Raw genomic sequence first — 15,177 nt, forward strand, 5'->3', positions numbered from 1 at the left:
TACATTCAAACCCCTCAGCCTGGCATTAGAGGCCCACTGAGATAGAGTCTCCTGCAAACCTTTTCAACATTTATTTCCAAGGACTCCCTTGTTTTGGCTCCAAACCAAATTACTGTTTCCCAGATAATATGTATGCATTAATCGACCATGTCTTTTCTTATGCTGTTTCTTCTGCCACCTAGGGCCAGAAAATCCTGTCAAAATCTGTTCCATCCTCCAAGGAGTAATTCAAAACCTACTTCTGGGATTTGGATTACTCTCGCCAGAGATTCTAACTCTCTCCTGGGAATCACAACTCTTCATCCTATATCGCCCAGGATTATAGTTATGTGTCTAAGGATAGTATCCCCACAAACGCAGTAACAACCACCAAGAGGCAGAGACAGTGTATCTCCTTTATCATGCTCATTCTTCATAGGTAATAATTAAGAATCAATTTCTTCTTAGGTGCAAAGTGGCTGCTAGTCACTGCTACCACTTTGCACATGACTCTCCAGTTACATTTTCCTTTTAAGAAGATTCCATGTTAAAACACTCTTCTTCTGTCTATCACTTCCCCTGCATGGAGATCATTCATTAATTGCTCACAATGCAGAAGTAACCCCAAAAAACTTTGTGAATATAGAGTCTGTCCCAGAATAGAACCAATCCATCTAGGGTCTTCCAGGTTTTCATGCAATAACATAGGACATGAGTAGGTTCTTTGAACTCACTCTTCATTCATTCATTCATTCATTCAGCAAATATTTATTGAGCATCTACTATGTACCAGACCTTGTCCTAGTGAATAAAGCACAGGCCCAATATCCATGGGGCTTATTCTAGGGCAGGAGGTAGATACATACAGATAAATATATACTTCAGGTGCATTCAGTGCTATGAAGAAATACAAAGCAAGATAAGGGAACTGAGAGTAATAGAAGAGACTGTTTTGTAGATAAAATGGTCAAGGAAGGCATCTCTGATGAAGCCCCATGGCAGCAGTGACTTTAATCAAGTGAGGTGATGAAACTCATAGGATCTAGAGGAAGAGCATTTCATGCAGAGAGACTGGTATGTGCAAGATCTGTGAGGTCAATGGCATGTTTGAAGGGGCAGCGTAATGAGCAGAGCAAGGGAGTGAGAGGACGGTGGGCAATGAGGTCAGGGGGCCAGTAAACACGGTACATATCCTGCCCCATTCCAAGTGGGAACAGCCATCACTTTTTTCAGGAAAAGGATCTAGTGTACTCAGTCTGGTTTGAACGAGGCCAGGTGGCTACCCATTTTAACATCTAACCTGAATCTCCTTGCTCTGTACATTTCAAATTCCTGGCTATTGGGAGTCTTCCATATGAGTATCAATTCTCTTTATCTGTTGAGTTTTTCTAGGAAGTCCAACTGGATGGATTATATTTATTTCTTGTTATACCACCCTTGGTCAATGGCTAAAACAAACAGACCCATGCTTATCTGGTCCTCTGCCAGGAAAGACGACAAGGTAGTCATCATAAATGTGGGCTTTGGAGCTAAACAAACTCATTTCTAATCCCTTCTTTGTCATTTACTATGAAGTTACCTGATTGTCTAAACCTCTGTTTCTCCATGTATAAGATGAGGGTAATAACAATACCTCACAAGATGGCTATGAACATTAAATGAGATAATGAATATAACTTACAGAGCACAATGCCTGGGATATGGATACACTTGTTAAACTGTGAGTATGTGTGTATGTAATTTACATTTAAAACTGCTAAATTTAAAACTGAAATTAGGGACTTCCCTGGTGGCACAGTGGTTAAGAATCCACCTGCCAATGCAGGGGACACGGGTTTGAGTCCTGATCTGGGAAGATCCCACATGCCGTGGAGCAACTAAGCCCGTGAGCCACAACTACTGAGCCTGCGCTCTAGAGCGCACAAGCCACAACTACTGAAGCCCGTGTGCCCCAACTACTGAAGCCTGCATGCCTAGAGCCCGTGCTCTGCAACAAGAGAAGCCACCACAATGAGAAGCCTGCACACTGCAACGAAGAGTAGCTCCCACTCGCTGCAACTAGAGAAAGCCCACATGCAGCAACGAAGACCCAATGCAGCCAAAAATTAATTAATTAGTTAATTAAAAATAAATAAATAAAACTGAAATTATTTATATTCTCTAAAATAAAATCAGTCAGATGGTATGTTCAGTGCAGCAACTTCAGAGGTAAGGGTTTTTCTAATTTTTCCATGATGGTTATTAATATGAAGAGTTTCTTTGGGAAGTTCTCATCTAGAACACAAATGCACTAACTTTCCCCAAAATATCCCAATATCTTTTAGAATTATTTTGGTTACAAGTAATAAAGACCTAAAAAGCAAGGGCTTAGACAACATAGGGGATCATTTCTCTTGTGTAACACTGTCTAAAATTAGGCAGTCCAAAACTGGCACAGTGGCTCCATGATGTTATTAATGTGCCATCTTCCTTCTATCTTTCAGCTCCATTATCCTTAGTTCATGAAATCAAGTCTCATTGTTGCAAAATGGCTGCTCAGTACCAGCCATCAGGTCCAAGTTCCAGATGGGAATGAGGGTGTAGAGTAGGACAAAAGCCATATGAGTTAATCCACCATTTAAGAAGCTTTCCTGGGATTCCCCACCAAAAATTTTCACTTCTATTTCATTAGCCAGAATTTAGTCACCTCTCTTTATATGAGAGGCTATGAAACACAGGTTTGAGCTGGTTACACTGCAGTCCTCAAGAAAATCAGGGCTCCTTGGTAAGGAAAAAAACAAAATGCAGGTGAACATTGGGTAGGCAACCAGCAGATTTGGCCTCAACCTCCATACAACTGCCTTTTAATATGATACATGTACATAATTTTACAATTCTTTGGTTAAGAGGGTGGTGTCAAGAATGTCTACAATCCCTTAAGAAAAGAAATATATTTTATGTCATCAAATCAGGACATCATTTGCTTAAATCCCCAAATAGACATTACTTTAAGTGTTTCTCAAAAGCCTTTTAAAAAGTTATGTAATTTACTAAAATAGCCTTTTCCCTATTTTCATCTTCAGTTTATTCAGATTTTCCTGTTGCACATACTGAACTTCTTTTACATATAATGTATTGGATTTGTTTTTTGTACCACAAGTTCATACCACACTCTAGCTTCAATCTGATTTGACTATAAGAGATCCGCTTGTCTGGGGTAGAGGTTTTGGGGAGAAAAGAGTGGGTTACACACACATCCAACGTTGTAATACTTTTGGAAGAGTATAAAATTCAGGAGAAATTTAACACTGACTTCTACAGCACTTAACTGGACACAAACCGAATATGGCGCTATGATGCAAACAGACACAGACCTACTAGAAAATGGACTTGAGGATATGGGGGGGGGGAAGGGTAAGCTGTGACAAAGTGAGAGAGTGGCATGGACATATATACACTACCAAACGTAAAATAGATAGCCAGTGGGAAGCAACCGCATAGCACAGGGACATCAGCTCGGTGCTTTGTGATCACCTAGAGGGGTGGGATAGGGAGGGTGGGAGGGAGGGAGATGCAAGAGGGAAGACATATGAGAATATATGTATATGTATAACTGATTCACTTTGTTATAAAGCAGAAACTAACACACCATTGTAAAGCAATTATACTCCAATAAAGATGTTAAAAAAAAAACCTTAAAATAAACCTAAAAAAAAAATAAAAAGACTTGTAAGCTGAATAATAAAGAGGTGTCATCCAGATTTGTAGGCAGGGTGAGCATAGGAAGAACAGTGACCCTCGTGATTAAGGGGCATAGGAAAGACCTTACTGTATGTTCTTGTTAATAATTAAGTTGCTCAAACAACAGTTATCAAGTGTCTACCATACACCAGGCACTGAGCTAGGTGCTAAAAATGCAAATATAACAAAAGATGGTAAGATGGTACTCTTTTGCCTCAGCTTCTGCTAAGGCACCAAAGCCAAAATCAACAAAAGAAGTGACAAAGACTCCCATATTCCGAAGAGAAATTCTAGAACACCTACGTAGGAATTGCAGAGGAAGGTGCTGGAAACTTATTTTTTTTTTAAGATTTTGTTTTCGATGTAGACCAATTTTAAAGTCTTTATTGAATTTGTTACAATATTGCTTCTGTTTTATGTTTTGGTTTTTTGGCCACGAGGCATGTGGGATCTTAGCTCCCCAACCAGGGATGGAACTCACACCCCCTGCATTGGAAGGCGAAGTCTTAACCACTGGACCGCCAGGGAAGCCCCTGGAAACTGATTTTGAAGCCCTTAGTCCTTGAGGATATAAAAGGGCAGAGGTTGAAGGGGCTGAGAGGGACAATTTCTTTGGAGAAAACTGGAGGACTGTCATATTTCTGAACCACCAGAAATCCACACAGTCTCAGGGGAGGAGAGGCAGGGAGGAAAGACAAGGGTGTCCCCCTCACCTCAAGTCAGTGAGAGTGGCTGGAGGACACTGCTCAGAAAGTGTGAAATAGGTTCCCTGGAGATTCCTGTCTGATTCCTGCCTGAGAAAGGCAAATAGTGAGAGGTTTTCCCCAGGGAAGACACAGTCACACCAGGAGCTAACTGCATGTCCACAGACCACAGGTCTATTTTCCTGCAACTTAGCATCCTTTACAAAAGGAGCCTGGAGAAATGCAAATCAACACTACAATGAGGTAGTATCACCCCACCCTGGTCAGAATGGCCATCATCAAAAAGACTACAAATAATAAATGTTGGAGAAGGTGTGGAGAAAAAGGAACCCTTCTACGCTGTTGGTGGGAATGTAAGTTGGTGTAGCCACTGTGGAGAACAGTATGGAGGTTCCTTAAAAAACTAAAAATAGAACTACCATATGATCCTGCAATCCCATTCCTGGGCATATATCTGGAGAACACTATAATTCGAAAAGATACATGCACCCCAATGTTCATTGCAGCACTATTTCCAATAGACAAGACATGGAAGCAACCTAAATGTCCATCAACAGAGGAATGGATAAAGAAGATGTGGTGTATATATATATATATATATATACACACACACACACACACATATATATACAGTGGAATATTACTCAGCCATAAAAAAGAATGAAATAATGCTATTTGCAGCAACATGGATGGACCTAGAGATTATCACACAAAACAAAGTAAGCCTGGCAGAGAAAGCTATCATATGATATCGCTTATATGTGGAATCTAAAAAAAAAAAAGATACAAATGAACTTATTTACAAAACAGAAACAGACTCACAGACAGAAAACAAACTTATGGTTACCAAAGGGAAAGGGATAAATTAGGAGTTTGGGATTAACATATAAACACTAGTATATATAAAATAGATAAGCAACAAGGACCTACTGTGTAGCACAGGGAACTATACTCAGTATTTTGTAATAATCTGTAAGGGAAAAGAATCTGAACAAAGAATAGATTATAATATAGGTTACTGAATCACTGTGCTATACACCTGAAACTAACATGACATTGTAAATTAACTATACTTCAAATAAAAAATAAAAGTAAAATAAAATAAAATAAAGGAGCGTGCCCAACAGGGGCTTCCTGCCCAGCACAAAGAGGCTGGGGATGGGGGGAGAGCAGGCAGGGGAGGAGAGACCTCCATTAAGTTACTTGCCAAGTGCAAGTAACTCAGCCCCATCCTTCCTTCTGTTCTTCCTCACTCTCAGCGACCCCCTCCAACCTGGAGGGGGAGAGGCTGCCTGTGGGGAGGACGGAGGAGGAGAGGAACCAAGTAGGAAAGTGTGAAGCTAACCTCATGGCCCGCCACCCTTAGGCTTCTCAGCTGGATGCCCCCAAGCTCCAGGAGAGAGGAAACTTTTTAATGAAGTTGAAAGTCATGACTGCCACCCTGGACTAAACATTCTAGTATTAACCCAAGACTATCCTGCAACTGAAAGGGACAGAAGTGTCTTCTAACTTATGCATCTGAGATTTCATTCAGGGAACTGGGCCCAAAGCAAGCCTTCATGTGGTTTTAAAGAGATAGTGAGAGAAAAGAATAAAGCTGCTTTCCAGCTCTGGCCTTTCAACATAACAGCTGCACAAAGATGCATGACACACAGCCTTCCCTTCAGGAAGCGCACAAAGTCCAACAGGAAAAAGAGGCTTAAAGCAATTATGACCCAACATGCTAAAAATTAGAGCTACGATCGTGGGGCACATGGAATGGAGAAAAAAGGAAGATATATGGAAGATTTCAATATTTTGTAGATGTTGAAGTAGGGTTGTCAGACAAAATACAGGCCCTCTGGTTAAATGTGAATTTTAGATAAACAATGAATAAATTTTTTTAGTATAAGTTATGTCCCATGCAATATTTTTATTTGCTAAATCTGGTAAGGCTATGCTCATGGGATAGAGATTGGCCCTGGGATCCCTCTTATTTTTTTTATTTTTTATTTTACTTTTTTTTTTTTTTACTTTTTTTTTTTTTTTAAAGAAACCTCTTTTTTTTTTTCAATTTATTTATTTGTTTTTGGCTGTGTTGGGTCTTCGTTTCTGTGCAAGGGCTTTCTCTAGTTGCGGCAAGCGGGGGCCACTCTTCATCGCGGTGCGCGGGCCTCTCCTGTTGCGGAGCACAGGCTCCAGACACGCAGGCTCAGTAGCTGTGGCTCACGGGCTCAGTCGCTCCGCGGCATGTGGGATCTTCCCAGACCAGGGCTTGAACCCGTGTCCCCTGCATTGGCAGGCAGATTCTCAACCGCTGCACCACCAGGGAAGCCCGATCCCTCTTATTGATGTAGCCTGTTCTCCTCATTGCTCTTGCCCATCCTGGATGCTGGGTTCTACACACATGCCTGTCACACCTGGACCATATCATACCCACCACTCATCTGCTGTTATATTTGTAACTACTTCACAGAGAAATTGTGCGGATCCCAATGAGGTCATCTCAACATCTTCTCTATGCTGTGACTTCTAAATGGTTTCTCGCCAATGCCAACCTCTCCGCCTAAACTCTGGAATTATATCCAACTACCTACTCAGTCCCTCCATACAGATGGAGAGCAGGCAGTCAAATTCTACATATCTCACACAGAGATGGCGACTCCCAAATTTCTTCCCCAAACCCCTCCTTCTTGAGTCTTCTCCCATCTCAGTGTACAATGCACAGTTGATCAAACCAAAGACCCAGGCATCATCCTTGGATCAACTCTCTTTCCTTATTCCCCACATCTAATCCAATGCCAAGTCCTACCTCTAAAGATATTCCAGATCCAGCACTCCTAACAATGCCCACTGGCAGCATCCTCGGCCAGGCCTCCACCCTCTCCTCTACGTCAACATCCTCTCTCTGCTTTCCCTCTTGCTCAATCTACGCCACCCTGCACCACAGCCGTGGAACCTTTTACAACGTAAATTGGACCACGTCATTCCCCTGCCCAAAACCCTCAGCCCTCTTCCCATTGACCTTGAAGAAAATCCATACCCTTTGTCACATACCCTCAAGGTCCTTCATTCTCTCGTCATGTTTACCCCCCTCTTTTTTCACTGCATTTCAACTCCACTGGCCTTCTCTCCACCCATCAGACAGGCCAAGGTCACCCACTAGCTGCTCCATCCATGGGGCACTCTCCCCTGGATTGATACATGATTGGCTACTTATCACTATTCAGATCTCAGCTCAAGCTTCTTCTCCAAGAATCCTCCCTGATGACCACTTCTAAGGCACTAGCCTTCACCCATCACATCTCTCCTAATTCTTCTGCTTTATTTCCTTCGTAACTGGTTATCACTACCTGAAATTATCTTATGTATTTGCTTCCCAAACAGAAATCAAATCCTTGTGGAAGTCAGAATAGTTAATATCTATTCCCTCCCCCTCAATCCAGCAGACTTGTCATTCTGTCATAGGAGGAGATTATTTTAGTCTGACAGGATTTGTTCTTTACAAAGCCATGCTGTTTACTACTGCTCTTATTAAAATATTTATAAAATAGTTTCACAATTATTTTCTTCCAGGCTCTTTCCAGATATGGAGGTTGTGTTTATCAGTCCAAAAACATCTAGATTATTCTTTTCATAAATATGTGACATTATTTTTGGTAATGTCCAAACTTCTCCTCCACAGATTCTCTAAAATGGAACCAATGCTTGCTCAGTACTTTAAACTGTAAATAACCAAAACTGTGGATACATATGACTCAGATTTTTTTTTCCTTATTTTAGATTCAATTTATACCTACAAAGTAAAACCACATAGCTCTGTTCCAATACAGAACATAGATGAATGGATAGATAACTAGATTGGTTTCTTAATGTCTCCATCCCATAGGCATCATTTAAAATTTACCTAATACGGGCCTTCCCTGGTGGTGCAGTGTTTGAGAGTCTGCCTGCCAACGCAGGGGACACGGGTTCAAGCCTTGGCCTGGGAGAATCCCACATGCCGCAGAGCAACTAAGCCCGTGAGCCACAACTACTGAGCCTGAGCGTCTGGAGCTTGTGCTCCGCAACAAGAGAGGCCGCGATAGTGAGAGGCCCACGCACCGCGATGAAGAGTGGCCCCCGCTCGCCGCAACTAGAGAAAGCCCTCGCACAGAAACGAAGACCCAACACAGCCAAAAATAAATAAATTAATTAAAAAAAAATTTACCTAATACGTAAAAATACTTTCCTTTATATATGTCACTACTAAGATATTTAGTCTTTCAATTTTCCTTTAGGAACTTTGCTTTAATTTTCTCATTTTACCTACTAACTTTCAGCATTCTGCATGTTTCTCCTGGTAAATTGCCCCACTTTCATTCCTGCAAGATTCTCATTTACATTCCATGTCCTAGAAAGTGTTTTGCTTAGTCAATTAGTTTTTCATTTTACATTCTTCTATTTCCATGTATGGAAATTACCCTCTTGTTCTTAATAAAGCATATGTAAAAATGTCCAGTCTTCTTGCTCTAGCTCCATCTTTTATTCCTTTTTCAGTTTATACTAATCCAATTTGCATATCCTTAAAATGCATTTTAATTATTTGCTCATCAATCTTAATCTATTCAGTATAAAATATCTTTAGATAGAAAAAAAAAAGTCCTCCTTGTTTCCAACAATCGGCAACAACAGCAACAACAGCTTATTATTTAGGGAACCACAGCCCCATAGTAGGAGTCATTTAAACCCCTCACAGATGCTGGGTCCCTTCCCTGCTTCCCTAAATCAATCTGAGCCTGTCTTAGTCCGTTCAGGCTGCTATCACAAAAATACCATAGACTGGAGGACTTAAACAACAAACATTTGCTTCTCACAGTTCTGGATGCTGGAAGTCCAAGACCAAGGTACCGACAGATCCCATATCTCTGAGTGCCCTCTTCCTCATTTGCAGACAGCTGCCTTCTCACTGTGTCCTCACGTGGTGGACAGAAGGAGGGAGCTCTCTGGGTGGGTCTCATTAAAGGGCACTAATCCCATCCAAGAGGGCTCCGCCCTCATGACCTAATCACCTCCCAAAGGACCCTCCTCCTAATACCATCACACTGGGGGTTAGGATTTCAGCAAATGAACTTTGAAATTCAAAATGTTAACCAAAATAAAAATTTCAATAGAAATGTTGTAAGTGAAAAATTGAAGAGATTTCCTAGAAGTAGAACAAAAAGAGATGGAAAATAGGAGAGAAAGATGAACTACCTGGGGGCTCAATCCAAGAGATTAGGCAAGAAAGAGAGATAAACAACAAGGTCCTACTATATAGCACAGAGAACTATATTCAATAGCCTATGATAAACCATAATGGAAAAGAATATTAAAGTGAATATATATATATACATATATATGTATAACTGAATCACTTTGCTGTACAGCAGAAATTAACACAACATTGTAAACCTCAATAAACACGACATTGTATACCTCAATAAAAAATATTGATTAAAAAGAGAGAACAGAGAAGATAAAGGGAGCAAATTATCAAACAATAATACAGAGTTGAAGCCTCTAAGTAGAAAGTCTGAGATGTAATGAGGAATGTTTGCTCCACTCTGTGTTCGGACTCTAGTTGAGCTTCTGCGAGAAGGAAGTGTCTGCTGTTTAATAAAATGTGCTGATTAAGCAGCATAGGTCCCAGGGGACAGAGAGTATTGGGGAAAACCAGGGGTCCAAGGAGACCAAGCAGGACCAGTCTACAGACTGATATGAGAGTTGCGAAACCATTGAGCAGTGGCATCCTTACCATGTGGTATCATCAATACAGGGAGAGGAGAGGACCTAGCCGAAACTTTCTTATCCACTTCTCATAATTAGAACAGGCAGAACCAAGTTAGAATGTCAACGATAACCCCTGAAAGGCCAACAGGTTGTTGGGAGGGATCTACTTCTTTGTACCCAAAGCATCCCAGTTTTGGGTACACGTAGGAGGGAGTCAATGGGCGTTGATTGAACGAAAGAATGAATGAGTAACTAAGGAAATGAATAACTCTCCTGGAATGGGTAGTATGGGGGGCTGTTTGGAAGGAAGATCAGGTCATGAAGGTTGAGGATATTTGTGCTCTTACAATTCAGTGGATAGTTGGAAAGGCTGGACAGAGAAACAAGGACAGGGACAGAGACAGAGCACCATAAGGGGTAATGCCACTCCCAGAAGCACAGTCTCCAGACTGAGCAGGGAAAGCTAGCAGCCCCGGGGAAACGTCAAACTAGGTCAGTGAGTACGGAGGGAGGGAGAACTTCAACAGCCCACACATGGATTGGCGGAGGTAGATGAGGTTTGGGATAAGAAGCAGTCATTTTAGAGCCCACAAGGAAAGGAAAGATACTGGGTTGTTCACTGAACTGGTAAGAGAAACGGGTGCTGAGTAGTTCTGCGCAACAGCTATCACAGGACAATTAAATTCAGTGTTCTGAGGAAGGGAACAAACCAGTCCCTCCCACCAGAAAACAGAGCCCTGACAGTGAAGAAAGCAGCCTTGAAAAAAAGAGAGAAAACGACTTGCAGAAAAATCCAAAATCTACCTTTTCCCAAACACCTTATTAAAAACAAGACAAATGAGGGACGTCACAAGTCCAAAAGGTCATACTCTCTAACAAGAATCCTACACGAGTATGTGGCAGAGTGTTTTGTTTTGTTTTCTGGACGACTACAGCAAAGAGGTGGGGGGAGGGGAGCAGAAAAGAAGGAAAAAAAAGGAAAGAAGGAAGGAAGGGATTTTGTTTGTTTTTTGCGGCACTCAATTTAGGTTAATTACTCCTCTTTAGGGTTTGTAAATTACACAGAGAAAGATTAAGTTAATGATGAAACTAGGTACCATTTCCTGAGAACTTTGCATGAAATGGGCATGGAACTAGATACTGAAACGTGTTCCCTCCCCCTGATTAGATTTCAGTTGGGGGGCATGTTGAATTTGGATTAAATTCCAAGGGCAACAGGAATGTGTTGAAAGGTTTCAAGCAAGGAAGTGTCGTGATCTGATTTTTTTGAGTAATAAGAAACATTTTTTCTTATTTTTCTCATTTTTAAATTTCTTTAAGTGTTAGCTGACTGTTTAAAGCAAAACTAAGAATATGGTATTGTGGAGTTTATAACCTGTTACGATGTTATATAAAATGTTTGACAACAATAGACTATGAATGGTGGGGAGGCGGGTTGGAAGTTACCATTACAAGGGTCTTATTCTAAGTATGAAATGCTAGGATTCTATCTGAAGATCTGAACCGTGATACGTTAAAGATATATCTTTTCAATCCTGGAGCAACCACAAAAAGTAACACTAATAAAATGGAGGTAGAGCTAAAAAGCAAAAACAAAAAAGAGAGAAAGAAAAACCAATACAATAATCAAGGGATCAAAGAACACAGCAATGGGTACCCTGATTAAAACTATAAATATGTCTTTGAATTCTGAGAAGGATAAGAGAAAACTCTAGCATAGTGTAACTTATCATATTAAACTTATGGAATTTTATAAATTATTAAAATATTTTAACAAAACCTGGTAAATTCTAACACCTTATTCTTTTAAGTTATAACTATGTAGACTTGCCTTAAGCCAAAATTGGAATTTTCTTTTACATACAATAGGAGAACCCATGAAATGGCCATCCTTGTAGTTCCTCAAAGAGTTGCAGGTCAAAACAAACTTGAGATTTTTTTACTCCTAAAAAAAAAAAAAAAAAAAAAAAAATCAAGGGAGAAGTGAGACAATTTCACTGCTAGACATGGGAGTTTAGGCGCTCTTAATAAGCCTAAGTCTCACTGCTACTCCTGAGTTCTTCCTGATTCTGTAGCTCTCCTTTTTCAAGGGACTTGTCTGTCAGTAAGGGGATTTCTTCCAGGCTGGAGTTATATTAAACACTTAAGTTTTTAAATTAAAACAATAGTACAGTGCACTGACATTTTGTTCCTAGAGCTTGTGGGGTAATATTTTTATGGTTTCTCTGGCAACCGCAGAGACAAGAGTGGGCAGGAGGAAAGGAGAAGAAGGGCTGGCATCAGTGGTGGGGAGGTAGAAGGGGCACCTCTCTGTGGCATGCTGGCTTGGGCTCTAACAGGACAGGGCCAGAAGTCCAGCTACTGCCCAGAAAATGGCCCGGATCCCTAGCCTGAGTCATTATCCCTTGACTGGAGAATGTCGACAGATTATTTTCTCAAGAAACCAGCAATAAACCAAGAGGGTGTAGGAATTAAGAACTGGTTCTAAAAAAGAAATGTTTATATAGGGCTAGATGTCAGCCTAGGAAGGGCAGTTGTTGGTTGAACCACTATTTGTAGACAATAGGTGCAGTCATGGCCACATCCACAGAGACTGATGTGCTGTCAAGGACTTGATTTTGCCAGTGGGACCAGATTCTGGGGCAGAGTCTGAGCTGGGTCCTACTATCTCTGCTACCTCTATGTTTATGAAACATGGCTCCATCATTATTTAGTCAGCCTCTACTGTGGACCAACTGTGCACAGCACTGAACCAAGGACTTTGGAAATATTAAAAAAAAAAAAAAAAAAAGACCTACCCTACCCTTGTCAAAGATATAAGCAAATGAGACAAATAAACTCATGCTTATGTGACCCACACATTTTAACTCCTAAGTCTTAAAAAAAAAAAAAAGGTAGTTGTGGGAAGGAAAGAAAGTCCAAAAATCCTGTTGGAAGTCAACACATCTTAATAGTTAAGGGTGTTGGCTTGGCTCCTTGTGGCCCTGGATTTGAAGTCCAACTTTTATTTACTTGTTATAGATCCTTGCCAGGTACCTATACTTACTGACTTGGATTTTGCAATTGTAAAAAGGAGGGGAAATTCTTACCTCATGAGTTTGTTGTGAGAATTAAGTGAGAAAATGTATGACAAACACTAATACAATGTCTGGCATACCACTGGTCCTCAATAAATGGTAATTGTCACTACTGCTATCATTCACACATTCAGTCTTACCCTTGTCATGACTGGTATATGGGCACTAGGCATGGTGAATTGCTTCCAGCAATATGGAGCTGGCAGGGATAACCAGGAGCCAGGATCATGGAGGGGCTATGGAAGGTGACTTCTAAGGTCCATTCCTCCTGGCAAGGTATAGCATCCAAGGGACACTGGAGCCTAGGGACAGAGGAGGCACAGTGGTCTTGGCATCAAGGGCAAGAACAGCCTAAACATTCAGTCATCAGTTGGAAACCATTCGATGGGATGCCTGGCTCCAATCACTTAATCTGGGATTTACTAGGTTCCAAGTACTGTACCAAATACCTCATCCAGAGGGCAGAGAACGGGCCTGGGTAGGGTTAGCCAAAACCTACTCCAGAGAATTTTCCAACATTGCAAGGAAAACTGGTGAGTCCAAGGAGGAGTTACTACCCAAGGAAGCTGGTTGGTTTCCCCTGGGGACCCTGCTGTCACTCAGGACCCCACCTCACTGTCTTCATTCTGAAGCCTGCTAGAAGAGGCGGAGAACTAGTCACACCTTCCTGCCTCGGGTGTGGCTTAGCTGAGAAACAGAAGCTGTGTTGGGCCTTCAGGAGAATGGTCCAGGGCCCAGCTGCAGGAAGCTGGGCAAAAGAAAAGTGGGGTGACCAGCAATGAGGTGAGGAAGCTTGTCACCATCTCAGTAACACAGCAGAATCCACTTGGGCTAATGAGAAGTTGTTTCACCTCTCTGTTGGGTTAGTCACCCAGTTCAAATTATTTTTAAGATAGTGTTCTATTTATATACCAAACAGCTAAGTATGTAACTCTGTGACTCCACGAGTACTCAAAATTATTCCACATAGACTAAAATGAAAACATAAAAGATAAATGAAGCCAGACCAGATTACCTCAATTTTCAGATGATCATATCTAGAAAGTAGACAATATTAACATTTAGATGGTTTTTAATCACAGTCAGAACCAGAGAAAAATGTTTCCATTTGTCAATCTCTTTTTTTTTTTTAAAGATTTTTTGATGTGGACCATTTTTAAAGTCTTTATTGAATTGGTTACAATATTGCTTCTGTTTTATGTTTTGGGTTTTGGGGCCTGAGGCATGTGGGATCTTAGCTCCCTGACCAGGGATCGAACCCGCACCCCCTGCATTGAAAGGCAAAGTCTTAACCACTGGGCTGCCAGGGAAGTCCCTGTCAATCTCTTTTTTTAAAAAAAAGCCTCAAATATCTTGTAAGTATAAGAAGTGACTTTGAATACAAATAATCCCTTTCTCCAAATGTGGTCAAATTGGTTATAAGAACAACTAAGTCAAACTAGTTTCCTTGAGTTTCCAGTGAGAAGACATAATTCTGACTTTCCTTGACTAATAGAATTGTCATGTTGTCCGGCTAAACATAGAAAATATCGTCGAATGAGGACATAAGTGCTGTCACTTCTAGACCAGTGGCTTTGTGGTGAGAGGATTGGAGACCTGCATTCTAGTCTCCTGCTCTGGACAAGTCACTTAAAATGTGTTGAGCGTTCACCAGAGCACAGTTCCGAGTAAATAAGGGGTCTGGGAGAAGAGAAGGTTGGTCCTTTCCTTCAGGTGATTTAGCATCTAGTTGGTGTCACAAAATTAAAACCAAAGGTCCACAGGTGCCCAGTAAGACAGTTTGCGGTGAGGTTCCATGTTGATAGACGATTCGGAGAAATGGGAGGCACAGCATTTAAATGACTCAGGAATGAGCACGTTCCCAACCTGGGTGAGCAGGTGGTCCTTAGTCCCAAAGATGGAGGCAGTTGCCAGGTGACCTGGGCAGGGCCCTTAGTGGATCCACCGGACAAATGAGGGTGGGAATA

This window comes from Balaenoptera physalus, assembly GCF_965194825.1.
Source record: "Balaenoptera physalus genome assembly, chromosome: 14".
NCBI lineage: Eukaryota > Metazoa > Chordata > Mammalia > Artiodactyla > Balaenopteridae > Balaenoptera > Balaenoptera physalus.